The sequence below is a fragment of the Rhinopithecus bieti genome, unplaced genomic scaffold (genome assembly GCF_001698545.2).
Source record: "Rhinopithecus bieti isolate Rb0 unplaced genomic scaffold, ASM169854v2 scaffold_26425, whole genome shotgun sequence".
In the NCBI taxonomy this organism is placed as follows: Eukaryota; Metazoa; Chordata; class Mammalia; order Primates; family Cercopithecidae; genus Rhinopithecus; species Rhinopithecus bieti.
Window position 1 is genome coordinate 910,449 of NW_016811900.1, and position 15,548 is coordinate 925,996.

The 15,548-nt window shown below is 40.6% G+C and overlaps 1 long non-coding RNA gene across 2 annotated transcripts in view; it reads left to right on the forward strand.

Annotated features, from left to right (window-relative positions):
- The first annotated feature begins 2,041 nt into the window (after positions 1–2,041).
- The window catches only part of LOC108544283 (uncharacterized), a 49,464-nt gene continuing 35,957 nt past the window's right edge, over positions 2,042–15,548 (forward strand). For both annotated transcript variants that reach the window (XR_001889788.1, XR_001889787.1), the window contains exons 1-2: positions 2,042–2,209; positions 13,355–13,453. This is a non-coding gene — a long non-coding RNA (uncharacterized LOC108544283). The remainder of the gene's footprint in view (positions 2,210–13,354; positions 13,454–15,548) is intronic.

Sequence of the window (15,548 nt, forward strand, 5' to 3'; positions counted from 1 at the left end):
TGAAGGTTTAGGATTACAACCTGGGAGACAGCCAGCTCTGACATCCTGAACACCTTTATGCCTACTTGGTGTGCTCTACTATTTTTTCTTTAATACCAAAGAATCTAAGCTTAGATGTTAGAAATATGGTTCCCATCCCATAAGTCATTAGTAATATGACCTTGAGCAAGTCCCTTCTCTAATTTGTATTCTATGAACTGAAGGGTCTATTACAGGAAGGCACATAATAAATGTGTTAATTTGAAATCTCCTAACTGCTCCATAAGTTGTAACATCATTTAAAATGGAAAAGCTCTGTTAGAATACTGTTCCCTAACCTGGGAGTACATGAAAATTGCTGAAAATGAGTTTTTCTTAGTTGTGATAGGGACAGGAGGCAGGGGAATTCTGGGAAGAAGAGGGTGGGTCCCTGGTGAGGGCCCCACTCTCAAGCCTGAAACTGCAGCTCAAAATAAGAACATGCATTCCTGTTTTCCTGCTCAAATGTTGCCTTTTCCAAAACCCATGGGCCACCCGGCCCCAGATCCTGTGCCCATAAAAACCCCAGGCTCCACCAACAGAGAGCAGAGAAGAGAAGCAGCAACTGGCCGTCTGTGACTACAGTTGAATGTTGGAGAGAAGCAGCTTAATTTCAGAGGGTTGGCTTGATGGTGTTGCTTTGGAGAGGAGTCTGGCGGTGGACAGCCAGACTCTGAGGGAAGATCACTTTCCCACTCCATTCCCTTTTCAGCTCCCCTTCCTGCTAACAGCCACTTTCATGGGCAATAAAATCCTCCCTATTCACCACTCTTCAATTCGTTTGTGCAAGGTGGTTCTTCCTGGATGCTGAATAAGAGCTCAGGTGCCACAGATGTGGACGCTAAAGGTTGTCACACAGACCCTCTGCCCATGCTGGTGGAGAGCCACTGCTTACCACAAAAAGGCAGAGGGCCCACTAAGCTGTTTAACATTTAAGCCATTTGTGGACAGAAAAGCTAAAAGAGCACAGTAACATACACTCTCTGGGGCTTCAGGGTTGCAGGCACCCACTAGATGCTGCCACGGGGCCCCACATGGAATTTGCTCCAGCCGGCACCCAAAACTGCTCACTGCAGCTCCTGCATCCACTCACCTGTTCATTCCCTCCCACAAGGGGTGAAGCACAATGGGTCCAAGTGAGTGGAGTTTGCCCCTGCCAATGCTGAAGCAGCCAGGTAGATCCAGCACAAGTCCACTCCAGTTCCCGTGAAGGGGTCAGGGAAATTTCTTGCTTCAGTTGCCTTTTGTTTGTTAAGATATAATTAACACACAATAAAATGCACAATTCTTTTTTTTTTTTTTTAAGAGACAGAGTCTCGCTGTGTTGCCCAGGCTGGAGTGCAGTGGCACGATCTCGGCTCACTGCAAGCTCCGCCTCCCAAGTTCATGCCATTCTCCTGCCTCAGCCTCCTGAGTAGCTGGGACCACAGACGCCCACCACCATGACCAGCTTTTTGTAGTTTTAGTAGAGACGGGGTTTCCCCCTGTTAGCCAGGATGGTCTCGATCTCCTGACCTTGTGATCTGCCCATCTCAGCCTCCCAAAGTGCTGGGATTACAGGCGTGAGCCACTGTGCCTGGCCTAAAATGCACAATTCTTAAGTGTAGTCAATGTGTTTTGACAAATGTATATACCTGTGGAACTATCACCACACTCTTCTAAACAAAGCATTGCTAAAGAAGTTTCCCTTGTGCACCTTCCTAGTTAATCCCTTCTGACCCACAGTCAAACACCCTTTGACTTCTGTCACTATTTAAGTGGAATTGAAAGTCTGTATTCCTTATTATCTGGCTTCTTTCACTCATAGTAGCTATGAAATTCAGTCATTCCTTTCTTTTTATCGTTTAGTAGTATTCTGCTGGATGAATATCTTGCTATAGACAGAATGGTGTCCCCCAAATTTCATATGTTGCAGTCCTATTCCCAATGTGATTGAATTTGGAGATAGGGATTTTAGAAGTTAATTAAGATTTGATGAGGTCACAAAGGTAGGGTCCTAATCCAGTAGAATTTGTGGCCTCAGTAGAATTGAGAGAGATTTTCTCTCTCTCCTCTCCCCACATATATACACCAAGGAAATGTCATGTGAGGACATAACAGGAGAGTGGCCATCTACAAGTCAGAAAGAAAGTCCTCCCCAGGAACTGAATTAGCCAATACCTTGATCTTGGACTTCACAGCCTCCAGAATTGTGAGAAATAAATTTTTGTTGTTTAGGCCACTCAGTCTATGGTATTTTCTTATGCCCAAGCTGACTAAGACAATACCACAATCTGTACAATCTGTTTATCCATTCATTTGTTGATGGACATTTTAATTGTTTCTAGTTTTGCCTATGATTACTACAACTATTAAGAATATTTATATATAAGTTATTGTATAGTCATATTTTCATTTCTCTTAAATACCTAAGAGTAGAATTGTTGTGTCATGTGGTAAGTATATATGTAACTGTATTTTAAAAGCTGATAATTTTTTAAAGTAGCTGTACCATTTTTTCATTCCAACCGGCAACGTTTGAGAATCCTAATTGCTCCACATCCTCATCAACATTTGGCATATTACAATATTTTGTTTCAGCTATTCTGATGGGTGTGAAGCGTTATTACATGATGGTTTTAATTTGCATTTCTCTGAGGACCTATTGGTGATGAGCACTTTTTCATATACATATTGGTCATTTATATATCATTTCTTGTGAATTGTCTGTTCAAGTCTTTTGCCAATTTCTCTATCGGGTTCATTGTCTTTTTATTGTAGAATGATATACATTCTGTATGTATTCTGAATACAAGTGCTTTTTTTTTTTTTTTTGCTTTTTTTTTTTATTATACTTTAAGTTCTAGGGTACATGTGCATAATGTGCAGGTTTGTTACATATGTATATTTGTGCCATGTTGGTGTGCTGCACCCATCAACTCGTCAGCACCCATCAATTCATCATTTATATCATGTATAACTCCCCAATGCAATCCCTCCCCCCTCCCCCCTACCCATAATAGGCCCCAGTGTGTGATGTTCCCCTTCCCGAGTCCAAGTGAGATCTCTTTGTCCGAGTTCCCACCTATTGAGTGAGAACATGCGTTGTTTGGTTTTCTGTTCTTGTCTGGACAGTTTGCTAAGAATAGATGGTTTCCAGCTGCATCCATGGCCCCTACAAAGGATGCAAACTCATCTTTGTTAAATGGCTGCATAGTACCATGGTGGAATATGTGCCACAATTTTTCTTAATCCATCTGTCACAGATGGACATTTGGGTTGATTCCAGTCTTTGCTATTGTGAATAGTGCCGGCAATAAACATAAGTGTGCTGTTGTCTTTGTAGTAGAATATTTATAACCTTTTGGGTATATACACAGTAGGGGGATGGCTGGTCATATGGTACATTAGTTCTAGATCCTTGAGGAATTGCATACTGTTTCCATAATGGTTGAACTAGTTACAAGCCCACCAACATGTAAAAGTGTTCCTATTTCTCACATCCTCTCCAACACCTGTTGTGTCCTGACTTTTTAATGATATGCCATTCGAGACTGTGGAAGTGGTATCTCATTGTGGTTTGATTTGCTTTCTCTGATGCCAGTGATGATGAGCATTTTTTCATGGTCTGTTGCTGTATGAATGTCTTCCTCTGAGAAATGTCCTGTTCATATCCTTTGCCCCACTTTTGATGGGGTTGTTGCTTTTTCTTGTATATTGTCCTTGAAGTTTGCTTGTACAGATTCTGGATATAAGCCTTTGTCAGAATAGTACGATGCAAAAATTTCTCCCATTTCTGTAGGTTGCCTGGTTCACTCTGGTGGTAGTTCTTTGCTGTGCAGAAGCCTTAGTTTAATTAGATCCCATTTGCAATTTGGCTTTTTGCTGCCGTTGCGTTTGGTAGTTTGTAAGACATTGAAGTCCTTGCCCATGCTATGTCCTGAAGGTACACCTAGAGTTTTCTCTAGGTGTTGTTTATGGTATTAGGTCTATCATTCCAAGTACTCCTCATCCACACTTCCGAACTAATCCAGTTCGGATAAAGGAGTAACGGAAAGGACCGGCACGATTTCACCCTTTCCGTACTTATGGCTAGCCAATTTTCCCCAGCCACCCATTTATTAAGATTGGGAATCCTTTCCCCATTTCTTGTTTCTCTCAGCGTTGTAAAGATCAGATGGCTGAGATGGGTTGGTAATTATCTTCTGAGGGCCTGTTTTTCCTGTTCCATTGGTCTATATCTCTGTTTTGGTACCACGTACCATGCTGTTTCTGGTTACTGGTAGCCATTGTTAGTCATAGGTTGAAGTCAGGGTAGCGGTGATGCCTCCAGCTTGTCCTTTTTGACTTAGGATGCTTGGCAATGCAGGCCTCTTTTTGGTTCCATATGAACTTTAAAGCATTTTTTCCAATTCTGTGAAGAAAATCAATTGGACTTGATGGGGAAATGGCATGAACATAAATACCTTGGGCAGTATGGATTTCTCAGATATTGATTCTTCCCTACTCCAGGAGCATGGCATGCTCTCTTCCATTGTTTTGTCCTCATTTGATTTACTGAGCATGTGGTTTGTAGTTCGCCTGAAGAGTCCTTGAGATCTCCTGTAATGGATCCTAGGTATGTTAATTCTCTTGAAGCATTGTGAATGGAAGCTTCATCAGTGATTGGCTCTCTGTCGTTAATGGTGTATAAGAATGCTTGTGATTTTTGCACATTAATTTTGATCCTGAGAGCCTTTGCTGAGTTGCTTTATCAGCTAAGGAGATTTTGGGCGAGACCAGGGTTTTCTAAATATACAAGCATGTTCTGCAAAGAGGGGACAATTGTGACTTCTTCTTCCTAATTGAATACCACTTGATTTCTTTCTCTGCCTGAGTGCCCTAGCCAGAACTTCCCACACTATGTTGAATAGGAGTGGGAGAGAGGGCATCACCTGTCTTGTGCGCCAGTTCAAAGGGAATTTTTCCAGTTTTTCCCATTCAGTATGATATTGGCTTGAGGGTTGTCATAAATACTCTTATATTGTGAGGCACGTCCACCTCAATACCGAATTAGTTGAGCGTCTTTTTACCTGAAGGCCCTGCTGAATTTTGTCAAAAGCCTTTTCTGCATCTATGAAGATTAATCATGTGGGTTCTTGCTTTGGTTCTGTTTAGATGCCTGGGGAATTATGGTTCTGTTTTATATGCTGGATTAATAGTTTTTCAAGCCCACTTATCAATGGGATAAGCCTTTTGATGTGCTGCGAATCCGGTTTGCCATATTTATTGAGGATATTTGCATCGATGTTCATCAGGGATATTGGTCTAAATCTCTTTTTTTGTTGTGTTCTCTGCAGTTGGATCAGGATGATTTGGCCTCATAAAATGAGTTAGGGAGGACCCCTCTTTCTAATGATTGGGAATAGTTCAGAGGAATGGACCAGCTCCCTCCTTTGACCTCTGGTAGAATTCAGCTGTGGATCCATCTGGTCCTGGACTTTGTTTGTGGGTAGGTATTAAATTATTGCCTCCATTTCAGGCCTGCTAGGGTCTATTCAGGGATTCAACTTCTTCCTGGTTTAGTCCTCGGAGAGTTAAGTGTCCAGGAGTTTTCCATTCTCTACAATTCTAGTTTACTGTGCGTAGAGGTGTTTATAGTAGTTCTCTGACGGTAGTTTGTATTCGTGGGTCGGTAGGGACATCCCCTTTATCATTTTTTTATGCATCTATTTGATCTCCCTCTTCTTTTTTCTTTATTAGCGTGCTAGCGGTCCTGTCCAATTTCTGTTGATCTGTTTCAAAAAAACCAACTCCTTGGATTCATGATTTTTTGGAGGGGGGGGGTTTTTTTTTTTATGCTCTATCCTCCTCAGTCTGACCTGATTTAGTTATTCTTGCCTTCTGCTAGCTTTTGAATGTGTTTGCTCTTGCCTTCTAGTTCTCTAATTGTGATTTTAGAGGTCACAATTTTAGATCGTTTCCTTGCTTTCTCTTGTGGGCATTATAGTGCTCATAAAGTTTCCCTCTACGCACTGCTGTAAATGTGTCCAGGATTCTGGTATGGTTTATCTATGTCTCCTTGGTTTCAAAGAACATCGTCATTTCTGCTTCAATTTCGTATGTACCCAGAGTCATTCGGAGCAGGTGTTCATTTCCATGTGTTTGACGGTTTTGATGTGAGGTCTTTCTTAGTCCCTGAGTTCCAGTTGCATTGCACTCGTGGTCCGAGAGACAGTTTGTTATAATATGCTGTTCTTTACATTTGCTGAGGATGTGCTTTACTTCCATATGTGGTCAACTTTGGGGATAAGCTGAGATGTGGTGCTGAGAAGAATGTATAGTTCATGATTTGGGGTGAGAGATCTATAGATCTTTAAGGTCCGCTTTTTGGTGAGAGATGAGTCAATTCCTGGATAATCTTGTTAACTTTCTGGTCACGTTAAATGTTGACAGTGGAGTGGTTAAGTCTCCCAATTATATGAGGAGCTAAGTCTCTTTGTAAGTGCTCTCAGGACTTGCTTTATAAATCTGGGTGCTCCTGTAATTGTGCATATATATTTAGGTAAGTTAGCTTTTCCTGTTGAATTGCCCTTTACCATTAATGTAAGGCGCCTTGCTTTGTCTCTTTGCATTGATGTTTTAAAAAGTTGTTTTATCAGAGACTAGGGATGCAACCCCCTCCTTTTTTTGGTGCTCGCACAAAAAAACAACCAGTTGCTTGGTAGATCTTCCTCATCCTTCATTTTGAGCTAGCACTGTCTCTCTGCTGTGAGGATGGGTCTCCTGAATACAGCAGACGATGGTCTTACTCTTTATCAGTTTGCCAGTCTTGTGCCCTTTAATTCGCACGCATTTAGTACTATTTACATTGAAGTTAATATTGTTAATGTGTGAACTGAATCCGGCCATTAAGACATTAGAACTGGTTATTTGCTCTTAGATATGATCGCAGGTTCTCTACCTCATGGTCTTTACATTTGGGCATGTTTAGAACAATGGCGGGTACCAAGGTTGTTCCTTTTGCCATGTTAAGGCTTTCCTCAGGGTCTTCGTGTAAGGCAGCCCTGCGTGGTGACAAAATCTCTAAGCATTTGCTTATCATGTAAAGGATTTTAGTTCTCCTTCACTATATGAAACATTAGTTTGGCCTGGATATGACAATTTCCTGGGTTCTAACAAAATTCTTTCCTTTAAGAACGTGCATATTGGCCCCACCCACTCCTTCCTGGCTTGAGATTTTCTGCCAAGAGATCGGCTGTAGTCTGCATGGGCACTTCCTTTGTGAGTAAACCCGACCTTGTCGCTCTGGCTGCCCTTAAGATTTTTTCCTTCATTTCAACTTTGGTGAATCTGGCAATTTAATGTGTCTTGGAGTTGCTCTTCTGGAGGAGTATACTTTGTGGGTGTATCTCGTTTTCCTCTGATAGGAATGCGGCCTGCCCTAGCTAGGTTGGAAGTTCTCTGGTGATATCCTGAAGAGTGTTTCACGTGGGTTCCATTGTCCACCTCACTTCTTCGCCCCCAATCAGACGTAGATTGGTCCTTTTACATAATCCCCATACTCTTGCAGGCTTCTGTTCATTTTCTGTTTCTTCTTCCTTTCTTTTGGTTTCTTTCTCGCTTCATTTCAATTCATGTTGATTCCTCAATCGCCTGATACTCTTCTTCCAGTTTTGAGATCGAGTCGGTTACTTGAAGCTTGTGCATTTGTCACGTATTTTCGTGTCATGGGTTTTTCATCCGTCATTTTTATGACCTTTCTGCATTAATTAGGTCTACTGTCAATTTCTCCACTCTTTTTTCAAGACGTTTAGTTTCTTGCGCTGGGTACATAATTCCTCCTTAGACTCTGCGAGAAGTTTGATGCGACTGAAGCCTTCTTCTCTCAATCCGTCAAAGTCATTCTCTGACCAGCTTTGATCGTTGCCGGCGAGGGCTGCGCTCCCATTTGCAGGGGGAGATGCGCTCTATTTTCTTGAATTTTCCAGCTTTTCTACTGCTGCTTTTCCCCATCTTTGTGGTTTTTATTTATCTGTCCTGGTCTTTGTGATGGTGAACGGACTGATGGGGTTGTTGGTATACGGCTGTACCTTCCTGTTTGAATGTTTCCTTCCTGCCAGTCAGACCCTCAGCTGTTAGGTCTGTTTGGAGAGGGCTTGGAGGTCCAATCCAGACCAGCTGTTTGCCCGGGTATCCAGCAGCAGAGGTGCAAGAGAAGGAATATTGCGAACAGCGAGTGTAGACCGTGTCTGATTCTTACGTTGGAAGCTTCAAAGTAAGAAGTCAGACAGGTACACTCCGCTGTTCAGCAATATCTATCTTCTGCAAACCCCTGTGAGGTGTGGGATCAGACTGCCCCTATGGGGAATGTCTCCCAGTAGGCTACTCAGGGGTCAGGAATCACATTGAGCCAGGCAGTCCTGCCGTTCTCAGATCTCAACCTCGTGTGGGAGATCCACTGCGCTCTTCAAGCTGTCAGACAAATGTCTTGCGCTGCAGAGGTCTGCTAGCCTTTTTGTTGTGTGTTTTTTTTTTTTTTTTTTTTAGCGTGCCCCTGCCACAGAGGTGGAGTCCTACATGAGAACATGCAGGTTTCCCTTGAGCTGCGTGAGCTCCACCCAGTTCGAGCTTTCCCAGCGGCTTGTTTACCTACTTAAGCCTCAGCAAGATGGTGGGCACCCCTCCCCCATGCGCTCGCTGCCTCGGCCCTTGAGGTAGAATCACAGACGCTGTGTTAGCAATGGAGGGCGGCTCCGTGGGCGTGGGACCCTCCCGGCCAGGTGTGGGATATATTCTCCTGGTGTGCCCATTTGCTTAAAGTGCAATATTGGGGTGGGAGTTACCTGATTTTCCAGGTGTTGTGTGTCTCCGTTCCCCTGGCTAGGAAAAGGGATTCCCTTCCCGCTTGCACTTCCCAGATGAGGCGATGCCTCGCCCTGCTTCAGCTCTCACTGGTCGGGCTGCAGCAGCTGACCAGCACCGACTGTCCGGCACTCCCTAGTGAGATGACCCCAGTACCTCAGTTGAAAATGCAGAAATCACCAGTCTTCTGTGTCGCTCCCACTGGGAGTTGGAGACTGGAGCTGTTCCTATTCGGCCATCTTGCTCCACCCCCACAAGTGCTTTTTTAGGTATACGTATTACAAATATTTCCTTCCAGCCAATGGCCTGTATGTTCATTCCCTTGACTGTGTCTTTTGATAAGCAGTAATTTTGATGAATTTTGATGAAATTTTGATATGAGTCCAATCTATCAGTGTTTTCATTCATGGTTATTCTTTCAGCATACAGTCTAACAAATCTTTACCAACCTCATAGTCACCAAGATATTCTCTTTTTTTTTCCTAATAACTTCTTGGTTTAGCTTCTATTCTTAAGTCTATGATTCATCTCTAATTAATTTTATGATGATGGAATGCAGAAGATCCATTTTTTCCATGTAATTAACAAAAATGACCATATAAGGGTCATTTTTTTCATATAATTATCCAGTTGTTCTAGCACCTTTTATTGAAAAGGCTTTGCTTGCCCCCATTATATTGCCTTACTTTGTTAAAAATCTATTAAATGTATAAGTGTAGGTTGATTATTGTACTTTCTATTCTGCCCATTTATCTATTTGTCTGTCCTTACACCAATAACACACGATCCTAATAATAGCAGCTTTGTATAAATCTTGAAATTTGATTCTGTAAGTCCTCCAACTTTGTTCTTTTAAAAAAATTATTTTGGCTATTGCAAGTCCTTTGAATTATCTCATAAATTTTAGAATTAGCTTGCCAATTTCTACAAAAAAGCCCACTGAGATTTCAAAATGACATCTAATAATGATGCGTCTTTCAACTCAATATATCTTTCTTTCCATTTGGAGAGCCTTGTTAAGTCCTCTCAACACTGTTTGTTTTGATTACATATATCTTGTATAATTTTTATTAAATTCAATCCTAAATATTTTCTGCTATGATGTTATTATAATTGGCACAGTTTTAAAATTTTATTTTCCAGTTATTCATTGCTAATTCATAGAAATAAAATTCACTGTTATATATTGACTGCAATCTTGCCAAATCACATATTAGTTCTAGTATGTTTTTTTGTTTTTAATAGACTTTATTTTTAGAGCAGTTTTAGGTTCACAGCAAAACTGATGGAAGATACAGAGATGTACCATAGACTGCCTGCCCCAAAACATGCCTAGTCTCCCCCATTATCAGTATCTCCCTCCAGAGTGGCACATTTGTTACAATATCAATGAACCTACATTCATACATTATCACTCGGAGCCCATAGATTACATTAGAGCTCACTCCTGGTGCTGTATCAATTCTTGGTAGGTTTGAAACCAATCTACAATGGCGTGTATCTACCATTATAGCATCATACGGAGTAGTTTTATGTCCCTAAGATTCCCCTGTGCACCACGTAATCACCCTTCCCTCCCTACATCCTAACTCCTAGCAATCACTGTTATTTTTATGGTCTCTATAGTTTTACCTTTTCCAGAATGTCATATAGTTAGATTCACACAGCATGTAGCCTTTTCAGATTGGCTTTTTTCATTTGTTAATATGCATTTAAGTTTCTTTCACGTCTTTTTGTGGTTTTATTGTTTATTTTGTTTTAGCACTGAATAATATTCCATGTCTGTATGTAACACAGTTTTATTTATCCATTCATCTACTTAAGGATTCAACTCAAAGTGAATTAAAGACTTACATCTAAGACGGAAACCATAAAACTCTTAGAAAAAAATAGCAAAAAGTCTTCTTAACTTTGGCTTTGGCAATACATTTTTTTAATATGACATCATAAGCACAGACATCAAAAGTCAATTTAAACAAGTGGGACTACATCAAACTAAACAGCTTCTGCACAACAAAGGAAACAATCAACAAATGAAAAGGCAACCTATGGAATGCTAGAAAATATTTGTAAACCATATATCTAGTAAAGGTTAATATCCAAAATATATAAGGAACTCACACAACTCAATAGCTAAAATACAAATAACCCAATTTAAAAATAGGTAAAAGACCCAAATAGACATTTTTCCAAATAAGACATCCAAATGACCAACAGGTATATGAAAAGGTGTTCAATATCACTAATCATCAGAGAAATGCAAATCAAAAGCACAGTGAGCTATCACCTCATGCCTGTTAGAATAGCTGTTATAAAAAAGACAGGAGATACCAAGTGTTAGAGAGGATGTGACACAAAGGTAATCCTTGTATAATATTGGTTGGAATGTAGATTGGTACAGCTATTATGTAAGACAGTATAGTGATTCCTCAAAAAATCCAAAATAAAACTGCCATATGATCTAGCAATCCCACTTTGGGGTATATATCCAAAGGAAATTACAAAAGTATCTAAAAGAGATAACTGCATCTCACATTCATTGCAGCACTGTTCGCAATACCCAAGCTATGGAAACAACCTAAGTGTTCATCAATGGATAAATGGACAAAAAAAATTATGGTATATGTGTATATACATATATACACATACACATAATGAAATACCATTCAGCCATAAAAAAGAAAATCTTGTTATTTGTGACAACATGAAAGAAACTGGAGGACATTATGCTAAGTGAAATAAGCCAGACATAGAAAGAGAAGTACTGCATGATCTCACTTATATGTGGAATCTAAAAAAGTCAAACTTGGAGAAGCAGAGAGTAGAATGGTGATTACCATGGGCTGGGGCATGGGGGAAATGTTGGTCAAAGGGTACAAAGTTTCAGTTACTCAGGATGAATATTTTCTGGAGATTCTAATGTATAGGATAGTGACTATGGTTAATAATACTGTATTGTATATTAGACATTTGCTGGAAGAACAGATCTGGATTGGTCTTACTGAAAAAAAAAAGGTAACTATGTAAGGTGATTGATATGTTAATTAGCTTGGTTGTGGTCATCATTTCACAATATATGTTTGTAACAAAACATCATGTTGTATACCTTAAATATGTACAATTTTTATCTGTCAATTATACCTCAATAAAGCAATGGTAGGGGAAATAATTTACACTTGATTCTTTTTTAGCAGTTTTCATTTCTTGATATCTACACTCTATAAATTATTTTATAAATTTATAATATTTATTTAAATCCTTGTTGATTAATTCTTAAAAACCAGTCATCTCTCTACTTTCATTTATTATGCTCTCTCTTGATTATAGGCCACACTTTCCTGCTTCTTCCCATCTTATAATTACTATTATATTCTGAACATTGTGTAAAATACAACTTTGGAGTCCAAGTATATTATTTTATTTTGTTTATTTTCCTTTCCTCTGTATGGTGGTTATAGTAAGGTATTAATGATTCAAATCTCTTCTAGAGTCAACTTTAGATGGGATTGGGTCATAGCTTTAATCAGATTGATTTCATCTTTGATTAGCATAACCCCTCAAATTGATTTAATGCTATAATTTCCATACAGCTATTTGTGTATTACAATTTCATTGAGAGGCATATAATGACTTGCTCTACAGCCTTGAAAAGCAAATAGTTCCAAAAATTCTTCTGATCACAGCTTTTGGTCAGAACAAGAGCAACAACCACAATGTGAACTTGTTGAACATCTACTATGTTATAGCATTAAATTATGTGCTTCGGATATGGACATTCCCTGCCCTCAAGGGCCATTAAAATCTAGCTGGGAAGACAGGGAAGATACCTAAAAATGTAAATAATGTGGCAAAGAAGAATTTTAAAAATATGCCAAATAGGTGGGACCAGCAATAAATGTAGCTTAAAAAAAAAGCAGTCACAGAAGGCTCTGGTGATTAGAAGACTTCATATGGGAGATGAGACTTAAGAAAATGTAATGTAAATTAGGTTCAGGGAGGCCTTTTTGAAAAAGGGAATGTCATGAACATAATATGGTACATGTTTGAGAAGAGAAGGCTAGAGATTACAAAGATTAAGAGATGTTATATTTTGGAGGGTCTAGGAATTTGGCTTTCCATAGGCATTAATGCAAATCCAAAGTCATAGTATCAATGTGGTAGCCATGGAATCAGAGCCAGACTATGAAAACATTGATTTTACAGTAACCTGTGAATAGTGACAATGCTTATTTGCCCTCAGACCCATTTTTTTTTTTTTTTTTTGCCCTCCCCCTGTTCCGTATCATAGTGGGGCTAACCTCACTGAATCTAATTTTTTGTTCTCCCCCGTTCTGTATTTTGGTGGGGCTAACCCCACTGGATCTACATAGCTATTGGATCTATTTGACCTGTAAGATTGAGGAGTGGGAATGTGGATTAAGATGGCAGATAGCAGGCAGGACTACCTTGCAGCTCCCATTTGGATGGACAAAGCAGTGTGTGGAGACTCACATTGTGATTTTTTTGCTCCAAGAACTATCACAGGAACATACCAGGAAACCCAAGAGAACCCATAGACCCTTTGAAGGAACTGTGATCACCACTGCAGGCTCCCCGAGATGCTGAAAAAACTGTGAGTCTGCTTGCTTTCTCAATGGGGAGGCATCTGGTTTGGGGCAAGTTTTCAGCCCCAGTCACCAGTTTTCTGGAAATAGACTCAATGCTATTGGGGGGACAGTGGGAGTGAGGCTGGCCTTTAGGACTGTGGGCTACATGGAAGTGGGGTGAGCCTGTGACTGCCAGCTTTCCCTCACTTCCTTGGTGATCTATATGACTCAGCAGAGACAGCCATAATCTCCCTAGGAATATCACTCCACTGGACTGGGAACTACACCCCCATCCCCCACAGCAGCTGCAGCAAGCCCCGCCCAAGGAGAGACTGAGCTCAGACACCCCTATCCCTGCCCCAACCTGGTGGTCTTTCTCTACCCACCCTGGTAGCCAAAGGCAAAGGTCATAATCTCTTTGGAGCTCTGTGGCCCTATCCACTGCCTGCGAAACCTGAATACTTAACCAAGTGTGCCTAGGGCAAGTTTGAATCCTCCTTATAGGACTGGAGCTGATGCACTCTTGAAAGTGCCACCTCCTGGCTGGAGGTCAATGAACATAAAACCAGTGCACTAAACGAAAACACAACCAAGGAACCTCACCAGAGTCCACTTCACTCCCCTGCTATCTCCATTGGAGCAAGTGCTGGTATCCATGGCTGCAAGACCTGAAGACAGATCACATCACAGGACTCTTTGCAGACACTCCCCAGTACCAGTTCAGAGCCCAGTAGCTCCTCTGGGTGGCTAAACCCAGAAGAGAAAAAACAATTACTACAATATGGCTCACAGGAAGCCTCATTTGTAAGTGAAAAGGGGGAACACCATATCAAGGGAGCACCCTGTGGGACAAAAGAATCTGATCAGCAGCCCTTGAATCCCAGATTGTCCCTCTGATATAGTCTGCCCAAATGAGAAGGAACCAGGAAAACAATTCTGGTAATATGATAAAACAAGGTTCTTTAACACCCGCAAAAGATCACACCAGCTAACCAGCAATGGATCCAAACCTAGATGAAATCTCTGAATTGCCGGAAAAAGAATTCAGAAGGGTGATTACTAAGCTAATCAAGGAGGCACCAGAGAAATATGAAGTCCAACTTAAATAAATCAAAAACATGCTACAGGGTATAAAAGGAAAATTCTTCTGTGAAATAGACAGCATAAATAAAAAACAATCACAACTTCTGGAAATCAAGGACACACTTAGAGAAATGCAAAATGCACTGGGAACCCTCAGCAATAGAATTTAACAAGCAGAAGAAATAACTTCAGAGCTCGAATGCAATGCTTTTGAATTAACCCAATCTGCCCAAGACAAAGGAAAAAGAATTTTAAAAAAAGAACAAAGCCTCCTAGAAGTTTGAGACTATGTTATACGTGCCAACCCGAAGAAGAGAAATTTAAAGTTTGGAAAACATATTTCAGGGAATGGTCGAGGAAAACTTCCTAGTCTTGCTAGATATCTAGACATCCAAATATAAGAACCTGAAAGAATACCTGGGAAATTCATCACAAAAGGATCATCACCTGGGCACATAGTAATCAGGTTATCTAAAGTTAAGACAAAGGGATGAATCTTAAGAACTGTGAGCAAAAGCATCAGGCAACCTATAAAGGAAAACCTATCAGATTAACAGCAGATTTCTTTTTTTTCTTTTTATTATACTTTAAGTTCTAGGGTACATGTGCACAACGTGCAGGTTTTTTACATATGTACACACGTGCCATGTTGGTGTGCTGCACCCATTAACTCGTCATTTACATTAGGTATATCTCCTTAATGCTATCCCTACCCCCTCCCCCCTCCCCACAATAGGACCCGGTGTGTGACGCGCCCCTTCCTGTGTCCAAGTGATCTTATTGTTCAGTTCCCACCTATGAGTGAGAACATGTGGTATCTGGTTTTCTGTTCTTGGAATAGTTTGCTGAGAATGATGGTTTCCAGCTGCATCCATGTCCCTACAAAGGACATGAACTCATCCTTTTTTATGGTTGCATAGTATTCCATGGTGTATGTGTGCCACATTTTCTTAATCCAGTCTGTCACTGATGGACATTTGGGTTGATTCCAAGTCTTTGCCATTGTGAATAGTGCTGCAATAAACATACGTGTGCATA